A 24,374-nucleotide genomic window follows, 5' to 3' on the forward strand; every position below is an offset into this window, starting at 1 on the left:
ATGTTTTCGTTCGTGATTTATTTTTTTTTCATATTTAATGGTACGGACTAACCATTTTTTTTTTTTCCTTTTAGTTTCAGATACTCGTTAATGTTTTCTTCATAGAACTCTCTCTCTCTCTCTCTCTCTCTCTCTCTCTCTCTCTCTCTCTCTCTCTCTCTCTATATATATATATATATATATATATATATATATATATATATATATATATATATATATATATATATGTTTGAATAAGAATGTAAAAACTAAGAGACTGAAATGATCCTAGATATAGAATAGAATTTAGTAGTCTAGCAATACATTTTTCCCCTCAATACTTTATCAGATTTACTTCTTTTGCTAGTAATATATGGTATGATTTTCACCGAACATTTTCAGATGGGTAAATTATGTGCATGAATGAAGCATCGTTTCCTACGAAACGCCGTAGCGTCTCTAATCACAAACTTCGTACCCTTGTATGTTTGAGTACCGTACTCGTATCCATGTCTTAAAGGCATACATCATAGCATAGCTTTCTCATCACGGAAATACCATGTCCCAGTGTATGATGTATTCTGAGTATTTCCTTCCTCTTGGCGATTGGTATACACTCATTATTGCTAGGTTAAGAAATTAATCGGACGTGTAAGCAATACCTTTAACCTTAAAACAATGAAATACACAAAACACATACATATAAAATCACTTATATATATATATATATATATATATATATATATATATATATATATATAGATAGATAGATATTGGGAACATATTGCCTACTAAGGAATTTTTCAAGAGACTTTATTACTTGTTATTTGACCTTAGGTCACACATACGACAGTCATCACTGGTGGCCTGTATCAGTAGGTGTTTACTAGCTGCTGCCATCGTCATCTTCATTCCCGAGGGAACCCAGAGTAAGCTAGAGGTGGTTTAGATTTTGCGCCATATATATATATATATATATATATATATATATATATATATATATATATATATATATATATATATATATATATATATACACACCACTCCGTTTCCAGTCTTGAAGACCGGTGACATTGGGTGGTTTGTAGTGTTAAAATGCACGCCTGAACTTTGGCGTATAGTTCGTTATTTCAGCCAGTTGGTGAGGGCGACACGAGATCGAAAATTAAGACCTGAGGAGTGTAATGATTTCGCGACCGGAGGAAGGTTTTTAAGACGTTGGATTATTCCTCATTTATTTGGAAATGCGTAGAGAGCAGTGTCACCATATCACAGCAGAAACGCGCTGTTATCTCACGCCAAGCAATTGTTTACCTCCCGTCATAGGAAACGGGAAGACAGAGGGGGCGCGCGAGCGTGGTAGAAGCGCACGCGCCCTAGAGCCACAAATAAACCCGACATTTTATGGGGGACAGATTTCAAAGTACCCGCCATAGCAAGAAACATGATGTTTGACCCCGTTATTTTGATCCACTCCCCCCTCCAGAAGATGAAAATAAGGCCACATTCATTCATGTTTTGAGGCTAAGAGGAACGTTCGTGGAGAAATCGCGTAGGCACGCCTGTGTAAAACACAGCCCCTAAACCAGGTAGAAAAAAGGGGGTCCACAAAATGGCAGCCCTTGCGCGCGCCAGCCGACCCCGGCCAACCGCCAATGTACGATAATCTTTCCTTTTTTTTCCCCCTTCACGCAGTATCACAGCTCTACCTGCCTACTCCATTCTGTATCGCCCTTCGCAAGCGCATACGCTGCATGTAATGCACAAGACGTGACCTGTATACTGAACGTGGTATATAAGTGTGAAGGTTGTAAAGTTACAGGAAAACAGAAAAGTCTAAGAACACGCTTAAGTGGGAAAGATCGTCTACTGGAGACGCGGGGGCGCGCGCCAATATTATTTCTGGCGGGAACAGAGCCAACGCGCGTTTCCAATAATTATACTTTATATATTTTTTATCACACATGATGTGTATTTTTTCTTGATGCGATTACTTTTACGCTGATCAAGGGTGGCTGAAAATGTAACTAATGTATAGTATCTTATCGATCTTTTCAGGAGAAGGGGGTTATCGTTAGCGGTATATTTTGCGAACCTGCGCTTAGTACACGGATATGTTTCGTAATAAGATTATTTTTTACGTTTTTATAATTATCTTTTTCGAATCATGTAGAAGTTCTTACTACTGATGATGCGAATTGAATGTAATTCTATTTTTACAGGGAATAATTACTTTTTTGAACCAAGGAAGAGACACCATATTTACGATTATTAGCATCAATGCAATTTATTCCAACTTGAAAACATTATTCACGATACATTTGAGTGATGTGATCAGTGAAAAAAAAATCTACAACCACCGTGAAAACACATTTATGCTCTATTTGTACTGAAGTGGACCAAGTCGTAAGGATAAGAATATAAATAACTCCTCGTACCACAACATCACGAAACGAAGACAAAGATTTACCCGGTGTCATTCACGGTCATAAAAGTAAATAGATGATAGAAATAAGGAAATCTACCCCCCGAGCGACGGGGTTATGAGCGGCCGATTCCCTCCCTCTCCTTAGGTCGGCGACGCTCCGGCCTAAGCGGGCGTCTCGTGGGACATATATCGCTGTGGTAATGATGATGCCTCTCGCTGCACTTCTTAAAAACCCCTCCTCCTCAACGTGACTGTTTTTTCATTTTGCTTGCTTCGTCTTCTGTATCCTCGTCGCCTAAGATGTTCCTCAGCCACAAGTTGTTTCGTAAATCACGGAAAGAAGTGACCTTCTTGAAGCGATTCATAGGAGGAATTCAGCGTCGTATGTTAATGTAAATGCATTTCCTTTCCCAATTCTTTTAGTTTATATATATATATATATATATATATATATATATATATAATATATATATATATATATATATATAAATATAAAACGTTCATCGTATATTTAACGTAATTGTTACGTTCACTTTTCGGTTTCAATTATCGTATTTAGTTTTGGACGTATTTGTCATTAGCGTTTATTTCCTTTTTTTTTTTTATCAAACTATAACGTTTCCAGAATATATTTGATAGCCCACAGTTGATCATTTTCCATCAGTATATATATATATATATATATATATATATATATATATATATATATATATATATATATATATGTGTGTGTGTGTGTGTGTACACACACACAGAAACTCTTTTAACAAATATGACACATGATAATAAACAATATTCCACAGACATTTAATTAATCAGTGCAGTTAATCACTGAAAGCTAATCAGTCAGTTTAGTGTATAATAATAATATAGGTTTAATTAACATACCAGGATAACATAGTTTTGTACGTGTAAAACCAGATGATAAATATGTCACAGATTGGTTAGGTTTAACCATTATAGGTTTGAACTGACGAGGTATTGCAATATAGTCTAATATGGATTTTATTTTTCATTACAATTATATTCGATTTGAATGCCTATTTTTTTTTCTGTCCTGTTAGGTAGCGTCAAGAACAAAAGAACAACGGCCTCACGTGTTCATTTTACACCCTCTAGTTATCATGAACAAAACTGTTATATGTACATTATTAAAACACATAGAAAACACGTTGTTTAATAAGGTAACTGAGTACAGATTCACTAGAGGAAGCAATCAATACATCACAGATTAACACAGCTGATAGCAAGTTGGATAATGGAAATAGGTTGAATAATGAATTTCTAATGAATTAAGACATCTTAAGCATAGTTCAGGTATATTGATTCAAACTGAATGACTATTCTAGCATATTGATATAATTGATGAACAAGAAAGGCTTTTGGTTTATTAGTATAACATAAAGAAGACATTTAAGATTCGTTATAACTCTACATCAAGTGAGATACAAAGTGGATATGGATTACAGTTTGTGTCTTCGTACTAAGTGCTGCCGAAATGCATTCCGTGTTTTTATAAGTACAATCAAACTTTACGTTAAGTACTGGTACAATTAGAGTACATTAGCATAACATGTGCGAAGTAAATTAGGGGGAGAAGGGAATATGAGAGATACCCCCAAAATGTTAGCATTACAGATTGCAAGAATATGAAATCTCTTACTTTTCTTTATCATGAACAACAAATATATAGCGAATATATTTGTTCCTCATTTGTCAGAATTATAACCAAAATAATAGTGTTGAGGAATCTAATGCGTAATAAATATTCGTATACACATTTGCCTCAGTTATTGCCAATTTGACATTTTTGGGGAGAAATCATACATTTTATTGAATTAGCTTACATTGGGCACGTTAACAAATATTTTGAAAATCATCATGTACATTTTCACGTTTTTTTTTTCTTTAGTCTTTGGTTCATTTATGTAGACATCTTCTAAACGTGTGCTGTATAGCACAAATTATGTATGAATTATCCTCACTGTGAATTCAGTTATGACGAAATAAATTTTTGGAAAGAATAAATTGTTTATAGAAAAAATACTAAGTTTTAGATAGAAACCTTCGGCATCTCATAAGTTATTACGAAATATATGATGTGTCTATACAGACATATTAACATCTTATATGTTAATATTCTAGACGGTTAACATATGTCTCCAACACTGATTTTTGTATACCGAAAATGCATGTAAGATTGGCTTATGTGTTTTAAAGATTCTGTTCTTCTTCTAAAGAACACATGATATCCTTTACGTACCGCTGCAAAAGAGTACGAATTCTTCGAAATGAATATCCTGACAATACACATTCATCTTTCTTTTTCATGCTCTTCGTGAGCGGAACCCATTTGTTGGCTGCATCCAAAACACATACACACACCACACACACACAGTGGAATCATACTCCGGGATGGGACATGGAAAGAAAGAAAAAAAAACATACATGCCACATTTCTTTGGATCCACACCTTGTGAATAGCAGATGCCATCAAACCAAGAAATTCCGAAAACATGTTTGTGTGCAAGTTTCTTATGTTAGCTTTGTTTCGTCGACCGTCTGGGAATGACATTAGGGTTCTTGCTCCCAACCTTCGTCTCTGATTAGCAGGAGGGAAAACACTCCAGATTTGATTAAGTCCTTCACCAGCGACATCTTTCGGCCCGTGTGATTGGGGGGGGAAAGAGAGAGGAAGAGAGGGAAAGAGAGTGATGGCTCTTGAAGAAGAAGAAGAAGAAGAAGAGGTGTTGGCGGAGGTGATGGTGGTAGTGGTTGTGGTTCCAGCGGCTGTATTTACTCTTTCAGGAGCAGCAGAAGGATTCTGTAGATTCCATTTCACATCAGGTGTGTGTGTGCTGGTATGTGATCAAATGAAGCCTCTTCCGTCTTGACGTTGGAGCCATCTCTGGAAGAGAAGATAGACATTGTATATATATTTATATATTACATCAATGAGATCAATAGATTATATGATAATTGTGGTCACGATAAAGAGGAGAGTATCCGAAGATTAACGAAGCACTGGACGATAGAGAGAGAGAGAAAGCAAACCGACCCGTGTCATCCAGGATTATGGAGAAGGTATCATTAGGTTTATGAAACCGCTTCAGTGTCACCTCGACCCTCAGCCGTGAAGCCAACTGTTCGCTCTATTGAGGAGGAGCCAACAAATGAAGAACAGAATTCGAAAAAAGGTTCATTTATCATCGGAACTGCTCCCATATCTTCCTTGTAGAGCCTCCCGTTCTTCTCATGGAATGGTTGTGCACGAAATATTCAGTTAAACGATGACATTTTCAGATGTGACTGCACCCCCTTGCGATGGAAACTCAAATACCAATAGACTTCGTGTCCAATTTGTCAGTGTATTGATCTGATGGGAATCTGTTTTCTGTATATTGATAATTTCTTCAAATTTGAATTATTGCCAGTGAACATAAACTTAGCTTATTTGTGATGTGCTGTTAAGATGTGTTCTTTCCCTGTAGAATTTATTCTTGGATATTGTTATTTGCAATACAGTATTACGAGACTGACTACAGAGCACACTTAAAGTTATTTACTGTTTCTTCTTTTGAGTCCATTTTGTTGTATCTTTTGATTGATAGGATATTGGCCAAAAGGCTTTTATTTATCTGTTAATGCAATCCTTACTAAGAAACTATTTCAACCACACAAAAATTATATCGTGTTATGTGTTGGATAAGATAATGTATAAATTGCTTACAGAGGCTTTTAAGTCTTTTGAACTGCGAATCACTGAAACTAGACATGATCATCCATTTTGTGATGTTGCTCAAATAAAAAGAAACACACCATAAGAAAGTGACCGAATTCAGATCAGACCTTCCCATTTATTAACGTTCAGAAATGTATTTTTGAAGCAGGTTTTTTCCTCCGCGAGTAATGGCATTGTATAAGGATGACGTATATATACACACACACAAATATATACATTTACAATGGACAGATTCTCAGCAGCAAAGACGAACACGAAATATCTCGCAACCCCCCACATTCGAAGTCACACACTTTCTTACCGGCTGGAAATACTCGCGAAATGCAATAGAATTTCAAGAGTTTGATTCACTTTCCGGAAAAATATTTGACAGTGGTAAAAATTTTCGCATCTCATTAGGACTTTCTGTGGCCCCTCCCCCCCACCCCTCCACTCTCCCCTACCCCCACCCACACACGCCCTCTCCGTCGACTCTTTCGGAAACGAAATTTTTTCTCTCTCTCTCTCTCTCTCTCTCTCTCTCTCTCTCTCTCTCTCTCTCTCTCTCTCTCTCTCTCTCTCTCTCTCTCTCTTTAATCAAAAGCTGGAGAGAAGACCGGTTTGTTTTCTTAAGTTAAAAGTCGAGCGTTCCTCTTAGGCAACTTTCTGTTTTGCTTGAGTTGTTTTCTACAGAAACTTTGGGCGCGGGAGAGAGAGAGAGAGAGAGAGAGAGAGAGAGAGAGAGAGAGAGAGAGAGAGAGAGAGAGAGAGAGAGAGAGAGAATTGCAAGTGGGATGGGTAGAATTTAGGATTATTCCCCCCTCCCCCCCATTCGTTTATTGTCATCTTGGGCTGGGAAGAAGAAGAAGAAAAAAAAAAGAAGAAGAGGAGGAAAAAGTCCCAGCTTCCATTATTCCTCTGGATTCAGCAATTTCAACTTCATATCCACTACAACACAAGATTCGGGGAGGCGATTATGAATTTTCATTGGTCATTACATGAGCTCTAACTATGACACCTCGCCAGACCTTAATCAACTGCTCACCAGGGCAGTTACAGCAGCTAGCCAATTAGGGCGATACAAGGCAATTCTAATCCTACCAATCACAGTCCAGGGGTGAGGCAGCGCTTGAGCGCCAAGGTTAGGCCCCCCAGCCAATCGCGACGCAGGACGAGGCAGCGCTTGAGCGTGTCTTCGTCCTACAGCCAATCACGCGTCGGGGTGAAGGGAGGGGCACTTGAGCTTATGTCTCTGCCCAACCAATAGCCTTCCACGGTGTATCTGTGTGTTTCTTCCAGCCAATCACAGCCTAGGATATGTTTGTGTCTTCCAACCAATAGCAGTCTAGGATATGTGTCTTCCAGCGAATCACAAACTAGGATAAGGGTTCTTCCAGCCAATCACAACTAAGGATTGATGCGCCTAAGATGAGTTGCCGCTTGAGCATATCATCAATTAACCAGTTCAGGTCAAGTGCATCTTTTACTTTCCCGCCACACTAAGGGCATGAGCGCTCAAGCGAGCACTTAACTCCACTCACCCTAACCAATCACAACCCAGAACGAAAGACCACCGCTTGAGCGGAATCCAACCCCCCCATCCCCCCCCATCCCCCTTACGGCGCCAACCAATCACACTCACGTTAAAGTAACGCTTGAGTGCGCGTCTTCATCATCAGCCAGTCATAGACCGGAAAGTGGCGACGCTTGAGTGCCTCCCTTCACCCGAACCATTACACTTGGGGGAGGGGGGGGGTTGTAGTAAAAGGGGTAACGCTTGAGCGTATCTTAAACTATCCAACTACTACTATGCCTCAGGAGGGGAAAAGAAGCTGCAACGCTTGAGGTGCCCCCTTTTCGTCCCATCCACCACTCAAACACATCATCATCATCTTCTTCCCCCTCCCCCTCCTCCTCCTCCTCAAAGGACACTTTGCTAATCCAATACGTTTAGTATCTAGAAATGGCAAATGTTTTGAACATTTCAGAATTCTCATTAGGAGGCGAATTTTCAAAAACACACGCCAGGGATGGAAATCTTTTCAGGGAGAAAACTCATATAACTTTGATCATCAAACGGAAAAGTTAGTCTGCTGGGTTTAATTATTTGGGGGGGAAGAAGAAGAAGAAGAGGGGGTGAGGGGGTGATGGTGTGGAGGTGGAGGAGGAGGTGGGTGGTTGGGTTGGCTGGAGGTAGTGGGGGGGTGTGGTGGTGGTGGTGTTATCAGGGAAAATAAGTTTCACGCGGCTAGATTAAGGGGACGAAGCTCCTCCAGATGACTGTTAATGTTGGACTTATTTTGTTAAGGCACGTTGGTCTCGGCGGTTCGGAGCCAAGAAGGTTTTTCTTTCTTTTTTTTGTGGGGAGATGATTGAAGGTATTTCTCTCTCTCTCTCTGGTCCGTCATTACTCATGGAGGATGCGTGGATTTGTTTCCCGAGATGAATAAACTTATTCATCGATGATTTTGAGGGATGACGAATGCGTCCTCATCTGCCATCACACACGCACACACGCACACACACACACACTATATATATATATATATATATATATATATATATATATATATATATATATATATGTATGTATGTATGAGAAGAGAATCATTCAATTTTCCATTCACTGCACTTGAGTTAGAGTAGATTTGTTAAGTGCAAATCTATTACATCAGTAAAATATAAAGTTGACTCGTATAGATTCTATCATAAGTGTTTCATTTAAATTCTTATGTTATTTAGGTTCTAAAATAAGACGATCCACGAACATCGTAAGATAAGTTTAAATTCAGCCAAATATTCTAAGTTTGTGTTGTCATTTCAGTCAGATTCTAAGTTCATATGATATATTTCGGTTCTAAGGTCGTGTGAGTAATCTAAGAGGGGTTGATTCATATACATTCTAATTTTCATTTCAGTCAGATTCTGAGTTTGTGATATATTTAGATTTTGAGGTCATGTGAGTCATCGAGGTTCTAAGATGGCGTGATACATTAACATTCTGCCATAGTATCAGTTAAATTCTAATTTTCTGTGTCAGTTCAGCCAAATTCTAAGTCACATGTTATGTGATAAATTTAGATTCTAAGGTCATGCGATTGATTTAGGTTCCAAGAAGAGATGATTTAATTTAGATTCTAATTTTCTTTCAAATCAGATTCTAAGTCTGTGTGATATATATATATATATATATATATATATATATATATATATATATATATATATATACACCCCAAGGTACTGTCGTTCATTTAGACTCTAAGGTAGTATTACTCTACGAGTCACGAAGGAGAAAGAGAGGACAAGAAAAGAGAATACAGTGAGATACGAGGCTTCTCTCTTACCCCCTGGTCCCAGCCGCCATCTGCTTCACATAACTATTTCCCGCTTAGGAAACGCCATTTTCCCTTCCAAGACTTTTTGCAAGAAGTTTTGCGACGGGTTTTCCCTGAAAAGAGGGGAAATTAATTCCACTCTGAGTCAATATTTGCATCCCATCACTTTTCGGGTGGTGTCTTTTTATTCTTTATTTCCTAAATTGGATCCCAGATTACATGAAGAATATTTTGAGTGTCGCCGAGTTTCATTTGCATACATGTGATGCGATGCCTTGGGGTTGGAGGAGGAGGAGGGAGGAGGAGGGATCTTTCTTTTTTTTTTTCAAGTTAAGGGAGACGTAAAGAGGAAGACTTTTGATGGGGGAATCGTGGAAGCATGTCAGTGTAAAGAGAAGAGGCTGACGGGTAAAATACGCTCAGGAGTTTCGCTACACTTTGATGGAACGAGGCAGTTTTTGATTAAGGTCTTGTGAAAATGCTACACAGAGCAGACCTCACCTTCCCTGCAACTGTGTGTGCACTGGAGCCCTCGCTATCAACATTTAGGTTCCCTTGATGCCATTTTTGGCTTCATTTCTCTAACCAGTGATCAGCGTCTCTTTTTTCTTTGTCTTCTCTGTCTCTCTCGCTCTTTCTCTCTTTTCTTTCTATTCTTTACCGTTCGCTGGTAATGTCTCCTGTGTCGAACAGACTTTTCAGTGTCTCTTCGTTATACTGGAACAATGCCATCATTTTTCTTTCGATGCGTCACTACGTATATTGTATTTTACTGGTCATGTTTATCGTTTCCTCTCTCTATATGTGTGTGTATGTGTGGGTGACTCTTTGATTGTATATATATATATATATATATATATATATACAGACACACGTAAGTTTTCAGAGATTTTTTTAGAGTTTTGGTAATATACTTTCGCGTCCAATGCTGTAAATACTTCCGCATTACTACAATGAAAGGGACATTTCTCTATACTCACATGTAGCCCCTTCAATCCATCCATCCACACTCTCCCTACCTTCCCTCCTCTCTCTCTCTCTCTCTCTCTCTCTCTCTCTCTCTCTCTCTCTCTCTCTCTCTCTCTCTCTCCATTTTGTTCTGAGCCAGCGAGTTGCTAATCTTGACATGCACGTGGTCATATTGCCTCTCCTTAATATTTATAGGGAGGCAATGTGAGGAAGATTACAATCACGCCGTCTTGAGGAGGAAGAAGAAGAAGAAGGCCTCAATCTCTCTCTCTCTCTCTCTCTCTCTCTCTCTCTCTCTCTCTCTCTCTCTCTCTCTCTCTCTCTCTCTCTCTCTCCCCTCCTCGACTTCCTCTTTAAGTCTTAGAGAGGAGGAGACTCCTTTGCCTTCCATCAGAGCAACAAGTCTTCTTTATCGGAGATGGGCTCCCGACTTTTCTCTCTCCTCCTCCCCACTTCTTTGTATCCGAACGATATCAAAAGCGCTCTCTCTCTCTCTCTCTCTCTCTCTCTCTCTCTCTCTCTCTCTCTCTCTCTCTCTCTCTCTCTCTCTCTCTCTCTCTCTCTCTCCCAAAGTCAAAGGCACGGGCCTTTCCAAGAGAGAGAGAGAGAGAGAGAGAGAGAGAGAGAGAGAGAGAGAAGGAAAAAAAAAGAAAAATTACCTTCTGAAAATCAAATCGCGCCCCATCTCCATCAAGGGCATTTTTCTTTCTCTCCACCTCCTCCTCCTCCTCCTCCTCCTCCAGCCCCCTTCCCTCCCCCCCGCTTCCCCCTTCCCCCGCGAGCTCACAAAAGGCCATATTCCCTTCCCCACACCCCCGGCACTTCCATTATTTTTCAGAGGGAAAATTCCTGATGAGATTATGGGGTTAATTGTAGTTTGGAGAAAAAGTCCCTTAGACGTCAAAGGTTGGGTCGGCCTTTTGGAAACCCTAAGGAGAACCATTTTCTTCTCCCTCCCCCCACCCCCTCTTTTTTTTCCAACCCCAATGTGGTCAAAATCGTAATTAGGGTAACGTTGTACAGGGTTTGGTAAGATAGTCTCGCACTGTTCTCCCAAAATGGGCTCGAGAGGGTTAGTCTCGTGCATCTCTGCTGAACTGTGTTCAAGAGTCTCGTACCATTCTCTCGCGATAGTTAAAGATAGTCTCGCGCCGTTCTCCAATGGTGATTAAGTCTCTCGTTCTGTCCTGCAGAGGTAGTTTAGTGCTTCGTACTGTTCTTGCTAAGATACTTTTAATGTCTCGTACTATTGTCAAAAGATAGGAAGGTAATCTTCCACTGGCTTGGTAAGATACATAAGACACTCGTGTTCCTCCACCAAGATAGTTGAAATAGTCTCTTGCTGTTCTACTAAGCTAGTTCTGTTTTAGGCATGTTAACGTAAAATGATATCTTAATTTCGTTAATGTTTACACATCCCAGATGCAATTATAATTGTAATTATTCTGTATTTCTCTTTTTCTGTTCATAGAGGTTCTGTTTTTTTTTTGTATTTCGAGCACTGAATTACCTTCTCATACATGGGTACAGTGTAATTTGTTAGTGGTGTGATATTCGCAAAGTAATTTGTATCTTAAAAGTATTTTCTTTCTGTGAATAGCAGTCTGTGGTTCCATTACATTATACGTGACAGATAGAGAATGGTGGGTGTGTGTAAATGAGGCCATTGTTCGTTTGTTCCTGACGCTATATATATATATATATATATATATATATATATATATATATATATTCCTATGAGTTCACGGGGTAAATGAAGCACGATGAGTTCCCAAGTGTACTTTCGTGTAATAATCACATCACCAGGGGAGATACGAGAGAGAAATATAACAGTCAGTTGATATACATCGAAGAGACGAAGCTATGACGCCATTTGGTAAACATGCGATTGTCCAAGACATATATATATAACTTTTGGAGCGAGTGTCGTCCATAACTTTTGTGTTATCCTGACAACGACTTGTTCACCAGATCAAAACTTTCCCGGGGGAAAAAATCGTTACATATTTACTTTGGAAAACAACGTTAATTTCGCTTCCTCGTAAAGACACTTAGGCTAAATTAGAAATTGCGAAACTTTATTTGAAAAAAGACGACGGTGAACCAGACCCAGACTAAAGCTATAAGTTTATAAAATATATAATGAAGTAGATTAAATGAAAATAGCTTAACCGCAGCCAACACTCCGTTTTTAAAGACGACAGAAAACGACCCATGCGCGCGACTCTCCGACCCTTGGGGATGATCGCCAGGCCTCTGACCTGACCCTTGAATTTTAGTTCGCAGGTTCAACCGTCGTACTCGAGGTCGTACTTTAGAGTTCAGGAAGGTCGTAGCGGTTTACTCAAGGGTCGTACCTAGGCACTCAAGGGGTCGTTCCACTGAGTTAAGGGAAGTCATACCGTCGAGTTTGGCCGTGTCGTACTCAAGGGTCGTCCCGTCGTACTCAAGGATCGCACCGTCGAACTCAAGGGTCGTGTCTTCGTACTCAGGGGTCGTACCTTCCTCCTCAGTGGTCGTACCGATGCATCCAAGTATTAAGTCAGACTACGTACTTCAAGTAACTCATTTACATAACCGGAATCACTTGAAAGTAACTCCCCTCGCATATGAAATGTAACTCAAAAGTAATCTAGAATCAGACTAACTTAACCCGAGATAAATTATATTAACTCTAGTGATTCAAAGATTTAATTTCCGGTGGTTGTAAATTTACTTTCCTAGTATGAAACTTCATCAGATACGTCACTCAAACTAAAGTGTCATATATGATACTAAAGTCTGACCATCAAATTCGTACCTTAACCTTCATAAGAATCATTCGTGATAGATTTTGAAACTTCTATTTCAGTGGCTTTCATGTGAAATCTTTAACAAGTGGATGAATTGGTTTAGTTCGTTAAACTTAAATCTGATCACAACCTTTTAAGTTATTAAACCAGATTGATGACCTAAGCAGTGAACAGTTTTTTCGAGAGATGTAGGGATTGGACAACGAGAGAAAATGACATGAGATTAAGCAAGAAACTTGTTAAAAGATAGTATTTTCAAGGATGGTGGGCGAATGGAATACGATAAATGAAATGATGAAAACGGACAACATACAGAAATTTAAAAATCTGTATGATAGTCGAGAATGTTTCGAGAGATGGAGGCCCACGAGTGTAAAACTCCCTCCCCGTACAGTACAAATTGGTAATTACACACACACACACACACACACACACACACACCATCTGACCATTAAGTGTATTTTTCGTAGTACCAACACACTAACACTTCCACACAACAAACTACTCACTCAGAGCACGACCATTAACACGACAGACCATCGGAGTGTCGTTCTTACCCGTAAATATCACTGTGAAATCGGTTAATTACCATATCTCACCATTATGTCCCCAAACACCTATTGGCCGATAGATTATTTCCATTCGGTAGTCCACCATTAAACACAGTATTCTCGTATTTATGTCTTTAGCAGACGCAGTATTACAGTAGAGTACAAGCTCGCCATCATCACATACAGGTCATGAGAGGGACGTACTTCACTCCTCCACCGAAGTCACTACATTATCCCGCCACAAACAGCTCGATTGTAACAGATCACTTGTTTTGGGTTAACCTCTTACACTGGGTAAAATGTATACATATCTATCTCCCCACGAAAGTTTTAACACGAAAAGAAAAGAGGATGGAAGCAAGAAATGGATTCTCAGTGCATCAGAAACACTGCAGTGCTGACTATTTCGATCCATTTGACCATAAATAAGCACAAGGGAATTCAAACATCAACACATCCCTGGATCCCCTCGAGGCTGTAATGTGATAGCCGTGGGGATCAGACTCTCATATTTGACGCGGATGATGATTCTAAATCAAAAATTAATCCGAAACTCAAACACTGATGTTGGAAGAGTAGAAAGACATACAGACGTTTCATAGAGAAGTAACTGTAAAGTTTTTTTTTATTGTGTGTAACAAAGGAGACACAAATTTTGTCAGTCGTGTGCGTAATAAATTGTTTATCAAATTTGTTCTTAAACGTATCTTTGGTGCTGTTCCTGCATAAGACATTACTACACGCCTCTCTACAATCACTACAAAAAGAAAAAAACTTTACTCTAAATTCACTAGTAACTTTGAAACACAAGAGAACATTCTCTCACTCTGTCAGAAACACTGATATCTTCCTTAACCTACCATTAATCTTATAGGAACTTCATCTAGGCAAAAAAAGAAATCATCTCCAAAATATTGACATAAGAAATCATTTCCTGAAACTGCATACAACATTTTACTTAAAGTATTATAGTAACAAATTCTTGAGTATGATTTATTTTTTCAAAGTCCATTACAAAGTGAAACTCAACACAAATTTGTTCCCTTTGGTTCAACAGAACTACTTTAATGAAGTGAATTACATCTTCCATCAAGTGTTCAAGAAATATTATATTACAAGTCAGTTTTTTTTGCGAAAGCGCATCTCACCGTAAAACTTAAAAGAAAACGAATTGTGCTCACCAGCACCACTCTTCAAAGAAAACGTGATCTGTACACCCACTCACTCACGTGTGTGTGTGTGTGTGTGTGTGTGTGTGTGTGTCTGTGTGTGTTCATGACCCATCGTTAAGTTACAAATTATATTCTCTTGTTTCGTCTCAAGACACACGGCAGATAAATCACTCGATATCATTTGCATAAGGTGGCAAAATAAGATCATCCGAACCATTTATGTTCGTCGCGAAAATTAATCTCTCTCTCTCTCTCTCTCTCTCTCTCTCTCTCTCTCTCTCTCTCTCTCTCTCTCTCTCTCTCTCTCTCTCGAAGACTTTAAGTGTGATGTATTAGCGACTCGCTCGCGAGCTCGCTTAGAACCCATGCTAATAAACAAGCATTGCTAGTCTTTCCCAGCGTTGAGGTAATAAAGGTATGGATGGGGCGCTGAGACCTGTTTGGACGGTGTAACTTTACTGACCGTGACGTATCCATGGGCTGCCGGGGGGTTGGGGTAGGGGGTCGTGTCCATATGGGTTCGAATCTTTGCTGCGGCAGCTGGTGTACAGTCTACTTAGCTGTTCATCCTCCCCTCGGTGAATTATCTAACAGGCTAGGATATATATATATATATATATATATATATATATATATATATATATATATATATATATATATATCAGAAATGAGATTGCCTTCTTTAGGGCATCCAGTTGTATTTTAAACTGGTTGGGTTTCTAAGAATACAAATGAAATAAGGTGAATCTATTGTGTGTTTATGTATTGCTGTAAACTTTGATAAATTCAGACCTCTTTATATCTGATATGTTCTTGCATATTGAAGGCGTATAGTTAAATTTTTTTTCATAAACCTATATATATATATATATATATATATATATATATATATATATATATATATATATATATATATATACACACGACCCACATACCACTTAAGTTCTACTGGGCGTTTGATGGTCTAATTCCAGGAAGCGATTAGGCTCTGCAGAAGACAGTTAGTTTCTAGATTACCCTGGGTTGATTTTACAGCCCAGGCCGAGGGTGGTGGTGCGGTGTGGTGGTGGTAGTGTGGTGGTGGTAGTGGTACGTACTAGTGGAGGAGGAAGCGAACGGAGAGAGGTGAACCACATTATTCCGCTGGAGTTCGTTGGAGGAAGTCGAAAAAAAAAAGAATAATAATGCTCAGGATCTGCACTGGAAACGTTTACATAACTTCAGAAAAATAACGCAGGTAACCTTACTGCTGTCGTGGGGGAAAACAAGGTCGGCTGTTGTTAAGAAGTTGTCTTAATGGTGGCGAATCAGATGACTTCTATGACGGATAAAGAGAACGTAATTTATAGAGAAGGAATCACCAGTGATTTCTTTTGATTGCTTGAGTACTTCCGTGTCATCAGAACCAGCTCAGAAACGGTTTTACGACGTTCGTAGACTTTGTGAATCACGTTCGTGCTTTCAGTCGTATATGGCGAAGAGGGTAAAGCAATTAGAATGCGAACCGTGGCACGAACTTTCTGCATTGACCAACGTTATTTCAGTTGTCTATCACGATTCCCCATAACTGTCTGTTTTAAAGGTATCGAGGAGGACAAAAGTGGTGTTGGCTGTGTCGTTAACCTTGACCTCAAGCGCAGTGCTTATAGATAATCGCTTTAAATATTGCGTTCCATGTTGGTCCCTAACCCCCTCTTGCTCTCGACCAGTTGCACAATAGGTGACCGACTACGCTCCCCCCCCCTCCTCTACCCTGCAAAAAAAAAAAACAATAAAGCAACTGCTGCTTTTGCTCCCCTCCACTCTCTCTCTCTCTCTCTCTCTCTCTCTCTCTCTCTCTCTCTCTCTCTCTCTCTCTCTCTCTCTCTCTCCCTCCGTCCACTATGGTCGATCTCCCAGTGACTGACCACCGTGGGCTTCATCCATCTCGACATATCAGACCTTGGGGTGCTGGAATTCACTGCTGGTTCCCGCTAATATCACGTAATTATATATGCATTTAATATTACTGATACAACGACCGCTAAATTATTATTGACTGGCATGCAAATCTGTCCAAGGGGGGGCGGGGGGCCCACCCCTCGACCTTCTCCCGATACCCATTGTACAATCAGGACGGATTAATTCGATGAAAATATGTCTTATTTCCACCCCCCACCCCCCCTACCCCCTGCAGTGAACAAGCTATTGGACGGAAGATAAGTTTAAGGTGATTCTTGGATTAGCACTTAAGTTGTAATCCCGTACCAGATACTTGGAGATATTGGTTCTTAAAGGCTCATGGATCACTTGGTAGAAATCAGACTCTCTCCATTCTTCCCCTTTTTATCTCACCTTCAGTTTTAATTTGCACTCAGTTTTGCGTTACGTCCTATGGTTTCTTTGAGTTTACACTCGTTGTTCTAAACTGTGTTTACCGTAAGATATGAGTCGACTCATCTCGAGGAGAAGAAGAAGAAAAGAAATAAAAGAAATTCGTAAGTAATCATTTTCAATGTACGAAAATATCGATACAGTTATGAATGTAATCATGTAACCTGAATGTAACCTCTTTCCCCTCGCTGTACTGTATGTCTGGGTGTCCTGTACACTTGCGGGTTCTTGTGGCCATGTCTGACACACGAACATTCATATGTATCTTCCTTTTGGTTGGTCAGTCTGTCATTTTGTCAACTCATTTTTGAACGATTCTCCATAAATTATTTGACGGTAATTATATTCGTATCAGGAAGAAATCACTGAGGTGTAATTACTCGGCTTTTGAAATTATTTTCTCTCTGTAATGACTCGTAGACAATTATTGGAAACAAAGTTTTCCACATCTTTTATATATATATATATATATATATATATATATATATATATATATATATATATATATATATATATATATATATATATATATTCCTATGAGTCCACAGGGAAAATGAAACACGATAAGTTCCCAGGTGCACTGTCGTGCAATAATCACATCATTAGGGGAGACACAACAGAGAAATATAAGTCAGTTGATATACCTATATATATATATATATATATATATATATATATATATATATATATATATGTATATATATATATATATATATATAAAATCACGTATTTGTACATTTCTGTGTATAACAGGTTGAAACGAGTGGTAAATTCCCATTCATTGATGAGGTATAGGAATGGCCAAGGATTTGATTGAATTATTTTGACAGAACGAATGGTTGTCGGTGTCCATGGTCCGCAAGGACGGTAAAATAATCATATCGTACTCTTTTGCCGGTTTAACCTTGGCCCTGTGACTGGCTTAATAGCGCGAGCTAATTGACAGGCAAAATGACCAAAAGTGAAATATACCGCCCTATCGTCAACTTGCTGGTAAAATAACTTCGGTAAACTAATTATTTTGGCCAACTGGTAAAAAAAAATAATTCAAAGGTAATTGACCATGACCATCTGATTAATGAAATGAACTTTGCTAATTGATTCGTTTTTTTTGTGTTTTTTTTTTTTTTATCTAAATGCCCTTGGGCAATTGAGTGTTAAAAGTTGACTTTGGCCGAATGACGAGTCAAAATGGCCTTGGCCATGTAAAGGGGTTAAATTACTTTAGTTAACGGGTACACAACAAAGTTTTTGTGGGACATTTAATCACTGAATCACATGACTGGTGGAGTTTGTCTTTTGCGTTCACATGAGTAAGTGCTTTCATGCTTCCACGTGCCTATTGGTGTGACGGTGCTCGACATTAATGCTCTCCATTGGATGTGTCTGTTTGTTATGTGTATCTTCAGAACGCACACGGGCAATGTACGCATCACTGAGGGTGTGACGGTACGCACAGGGTACATAGGGTTGTTCGTTGATGGCACCATTGGTCACAGACGCACACGACTGCTGAAAGAACATGGCCGAAGACTCAGTTACACATGGGCGATTGTATGTAAAATTCCCTGGTCGACTTGCGGTCGCTGGTGGACGAGGTAGATGATGATGTGCAGAGTTTCTTCTCATCATGGTCGATGGTGAGCATGATTTCTTCAGGGCATGAGTATGCAGCGTATCTTTAGTTTTATTCCTTAGACCACAAGACTGCAGGGGGGATGATATGCTCCTGGGGATGACTCTTGGCTAGCTCTTAAAAGATCTTAAGAATCCAGTCTCGCGGCAGGTCTGTTGTTCGTCTCGGAGACAGTTGATTCTAAGAGGTAGTGATTTCCGTCGATGGTTCCTGGTAATTCGAGTGCGCGAGATCGCAAGATTCCAGGAGCTGGTGCTCCAGACGCAAGCGAGTCTCCAGTTCTTCGCGAGATCACAAGACTCCAGGACTTGGTTGCTCTAAACGCAAGCGAGTCTCCAGTTCTTCGCGAGATCACAAGACTCCAGGACTTAGTTGCTCCAGACGCAAGCGAGTCTTCAGTTCTTCGTGAGATCACAACACTTCAGGAGTTACTGCTCTTCTCGATGGCCCCTGACCAGTTCTTGGGCCAAAAGACCTCAGCTCTCAGTTATGCAGCAGGTCTATCTGTTCTTCCCTGAAGACAGGAAGGCTCCTTATCCTCAGGACGAAGCGAGGAAGCTCCCTGGAGAGATCGATAGCACGGATGGTATACGCTCATTGCTTCGTCCCCTCCCACTCTACCCACACGCTCACTTATCGTCCCGTGTTGGAGGTGACTGCAAAATATGCTCGACTCAGCGTGAAAAAAAAAAGAATAATTGAATGATGCGATACTTTTTTTCCTCTCTCTCTCTCTAGTATGACAAACGCATTGCTGTGGGTGGTGGAAAATTTGACGTAGATTATATAATAACTAATTTGTATGGTACATGGTGTTGTGTTGAATGATTGTAATTGATCTCTCTCTCTCTCTCTCTCTCTCTCTCTCTCTCTCTCTCTCTCTCTCTCTCTCTCTCTCTCTCTCTCTCTCTCCTCTCTCTCTCATTTTACCTTTCGTGACTTTCCATGTCGTGTATTGTATATCTGCACCTGGTTGTGCAAGTACTTGTTTATGCCTGCATGCGTGCGTGTGTGTGTGTGTGTGTTTGAGTATGTGTGTCTATTTTGTTTATATCTTCTACTTAAGCCAGGGTTCGAGTCCTGTGTATGGCATTCGGAACGAAACCAACGCAAGTACTCCTCATTTCTTTAAGAATTGGTCGTAAATGGGTACTTGGAGTACGCTATATATATATATATATATATATATATATATATATATATATATATATATATATATATATATATATATATATATATATATATATATATAATATTATATGTAAGACAGACTTTACTTAGTTATAAAACCGTGGGATCAAACCAAATACCAATTTACATCTCCCTTGCATAACTAGGATTTAATTTTTCCCTCTGGTGTGTGTATATATGCCGGCGCAGTGGTATTATGAACTGGGTTATTCCGGCTCACGCTATGGAGTTAACCCACTTATCACATATTGTGAGGTTATGTAAATGTGTGGCTTTTAGGGGTCCCTTCTTTGAAATAATTTTTGCTGCTGTTCTAGAAAGAGCTGATTGTGTTTGTGTGTGTGTGTGTGTGTGTGTGTGTGTGTGTGTGTGTGAGAGAGAGAGAGAGAGAGAGAGAGAGAGAGAGAGAGAGAGAGAGAGAGAGAGAGAGAGAGAGAGCACTATATTTCCCTAGCATGGGTTGTCGTATGTTTGTGTTTATGCTTGTTTGTTATTGTTCTTTTTGTGTGCTAATCTTTAATCTCTCTCTCTCTCTCTCTCTCTCTCTCTCTCTCTCTCTCTCTCTCTCTCTCTCTCTCTCTCTCTCTCTCTCTAGCTCAGTAAAGAAAGCAGTTATTCACTTTTTTTTCCTAACCTACAACGAGTGGATGAACCATAGAAACCCATGACTGTAGCGATGTGTCGCGTCGCGCGCTACTGGTCTTGCCAAAAGTCATACGTTTAATAGATGTGATGACTTCTAGGGGGAGTTAGAGTTGATGCACCTTAGCAGAATATAAAGTTGACCCACCCCCCCTCCCCTTCTCCCCCCAAGTTCAGTTTCTGGTGGCTGGACTGATCCCAAAAAATGATGGCTATTTATCCCAAAATTCTGAGGAGGACCCGATTGTATCTTATCAGGTTTTCAGTGTAGTTTCTTTGTTCGTGTGATGTGAAAAGTTATTTTTTTCCCTTTTTTCTATATTTTTTTTTCATCTATAACAGCCAGTGTGAATGGATAACAGAAAAGATATGTTATGTCTTTACAAAGTAAAGAGGAAAAGCTCCTGTGGTTCTTCATGAACTGAAACTTGATATAAACTATCTAGTCAATATATATATGCATAACATAGTCGTTATTAGGCATGTGAGACTTATAGTGTTTTCAAGGGAATTAAAGAAATGAAATCCAATACACAGTATTATCGCTTACGATGACACAGTGTCTTACCACTATGTCTTCTTGTCAAGACGTAGTTTAAGATCTGTGTTCTTTCTTTGTATGATTTGATGCCAAGAGCTTGTGGGCACACAAAAGTATTTTTTTCTACAAAGATAGAGTCTTTTGAGAGCATGTGTTACGAGCTATCGAAGGAAAAAGGAAAACAAAAATATTTCACTATTATCTTACGTATATCCCTCGAGAATATGTCCTCATCTCTTGTGCATGGCACATCCATTGTCATTTAGAAGCTAGCGTAGCCACGTCCCTGATATAACGCGTCTGTTAGGTAATGTAGCCTTGTTCTATGTTGGGGGGGTCTGGTCATATAGCCTTTCTGGGTAATATAACCTTGTTTGACATTGTGGTTTAGGGTCAGATGATATAACCTGTGTTGAGTGCTCTGTTGTACGTGTTTGGGAAGTGAAAAAAAAAAAGTCTTGCTTGTGGCTATGTTGAAGACGAGGTAAAATAGCCTTGCTGGGATGGGGGACTATGTTGGAGGTCAGGTGTTATAGCCGTGTTGAGTGCTTTGTTAGTGGTGCTTGTTAGGTAATATAACTTCGGTAGAGGCCGTGTTAACGGTACTCGCAACAGGTAAAACGTGTATTAACGGGACTTGTAACATATGAGACGTGGGTTAACGGGACTCGTAACAGATCAGACATGGGGTTAACGGGACACAACAACAGTGTCGGTGAGAGTTAATACATTCCGTTTTCGTTATTTAGTCCGTTAGGTATTATGAGTTATCTTGATATCTTAAGCTGTTATGTTATCTTGATATCTCAAGCTGTTATGTTATCTTGATATCTTAAGATGTTATGTTATCTTGATATCTCAAGCTGTTATGTTATCTTGATATCTTAAGCTGTTATGTTATCTTGATATCTTAAGCTGTTATGTTATCTTGATATCTCAAGCTGTTATGTTATATTGATATCTCAAGCTGTTATGTTATCTTGATATCTTAAGCTGTTATGTTATCTTGATATCTCAAGCTGTTATGTTATCTTGATATCTTAAGCTGTTATGTTATATTGATATCTCAAGCTGTTATGTTATCTTGATATCTCAAGCTGTTATGTTATCTTGATATCTCAAGCTGTTATGTTATCTTGATATCTCAAGCTGTTATGTTATATTGATATCTTAAGCTGTTATGTTATCTTGTTATCTCAAGCTGTTATGTTATCTTGTTATCTCAAGCTGTTATGTTATCTTGATATCTCAAGCTGTTATGTTATCTTGATATCTCAAGCTGTTATGTTATCTTGATATCTCAAGCTGTTATGTTATCTTGATATCTTAAGCTGTTATGTTATCTTGTTATCTCAAGCTGTTATGTTATCTTGATATCTCAAGCTGTTATGTTATCTTGATATCTCAAGCTGTTATGTTATCTTGATATCTCAAGCTGTTATGTTATATTGATATCTTAAGCTGTTATGTTATCTTGTTATCTCAAGCTGATTTTTATCGATATAACGCTGATGTCAACGTTATCATTTTTCGTCACAGGTAAATGATAACAAGTACCACTGCGACTGATTGTACTCGTACGAAACACAAAAGCTCCTTGTGGCTAACACCCGATGTTAAGAGACAAAGATTCTCTTTAACCTTAGCAAATCAAGTTTAATTCATACGTATGTACTTGACAGAATTCCAATATGCAAAGTACATAGCTTTCATAAAAGTTACACACACACACACACACACACACACACACATATATATATATATATATATATATATATATATATATATATATATATATATATATATATATATATATATATACCAACCAGTCAGCTGACCAGCAAGCTAGTCGACCAGTTAGTAAGCCAGCCGACCAGTCAGCCAACCAGCCAGCCACACCAGCAGGGCGAGGCGGGAATCTCGTAAAATATATTTGCTCCAAACCTCCTAATCCTCCAGCCCCTCATAAACATTGCAGCCCACTAAACCGTAATAAACCTCACAGACATAAACCCGAGCTGGTTTTAACGTAGTATCCCCCTTCAGTTTGTCTGTCAGGACCGTTCAAAACTGTATAACGAATTTTGAATTAATTCACGCAAAGTGTGGTTTATGAATTGCATTCTGTTCTATAGATGTGTTGAAGCGCACGGAGTTGTGGGTGTAGCGATAGTGATAAAAAGATCTGTGGTGCTGACAGCCACCATCACCAGTCACTATCATTGTGTCATATCTCGACCAGTCTACCATACCCACTCCTCTGACCCCTGTTCAACAACCAGTCCTCCACATTCCCCCCCTTTGATCCTTTTCAACCAGTGTGCCATATACTCCTCTGACCCTTTGTCAACCAGTCCACCATATATACTCGTCACACTATCACTATAGTTTCGATCATCCATCACTATCTCATTTGATCATCCTCCACTCGTCAACTGTATCCTAATTGCCACCACCACCACCACAAGGCTACTACTACACTTTCGCTTCACCATCCCTTCCACCACTACAACCGCCACCATCACTATAACTGAAACCCATCCTCACCATACCTTTGACTTACGACTGGTATGTGTGTGAATAATCCTCACCATTATCATTATCACCATATTCACCATACCTGACACTTTACACCACTATACCTCTCCTCCCCCCTTACTAGCTGCACCGTAAACTGAACCCACAATCATCTCAGAACCTCCCAACGTTACTTGTTCTAACTCCTTGTCACTCCACTTCTCAGCCACAGACGTCGTCAAACTCCCTACCACCCTCATTTCTAACAAACTAACTAGCAAACTAACTAACTAACTAACTAACTAACATTCCCCACCTAACCCCGCCTCATCTTCGTTGACCCCACCACCGGTCAGGACCCACTGCGGCGAGACATCAGTTCCAACGGGACGTGGCTACGAGGGAATCACCAGCTGACTGTATCGTTAACTCAGACTACTCTATGACTGGCGTTGTTGATCGTGTCTAGATTTAGAGGAGGGTCAGGTCAGTTACAGGAGGGTTACCTACCAAGGTTATTGAAAAAT

At 39.4% G+C, this 24,374-nt stretch overlaps 2 long non-coding RNA genes across 3 annotated transcripts in view; one reads left to right on the forward strand and one right to left on the reverse strand.

The window, feature by feature from the left end:
- LOC139760087 (uncharacterized) overlaps positions 1–24,374 on the forward strand; it is a 267,067-nt gene that overhangs the window by 97,930 nt on the left and 144,763 nt on the right. The gene's annotated exons all lie outside the window — the stretch shown is intronic.
- Positions 3,571–24,374, reverse strand: part of LOC139760225 (uncharacterized) — a 56,903-nt gene continuing 36,099 nt past the window's right edge. Inside the window, exon 3 of the long non-coding RNA XR_011715281.1 lies at positions 3,571–5,315. This is a non-coding gene — a long non-coding RNA (uncharacterized lncRNA). The remainder of the gene's footprint in view (positions 5,316–24,374) is intronic.

The sequence above is a fragment of the Panulirus ornatus genome, chromosome 35 (genome assembly GCF_036320965.1).
Source record: "Panulirus ornatus isolate Po-2019 chromosome 35, ASM3632096v1, whole genome shotgun sequence".
Taxonomy (NCBI): Eukaryota; Metazoa; Arthropoda; class Malacostraca; order Decapoda; family Palinuridae; genus Panulirus; species Panulirus ornatus.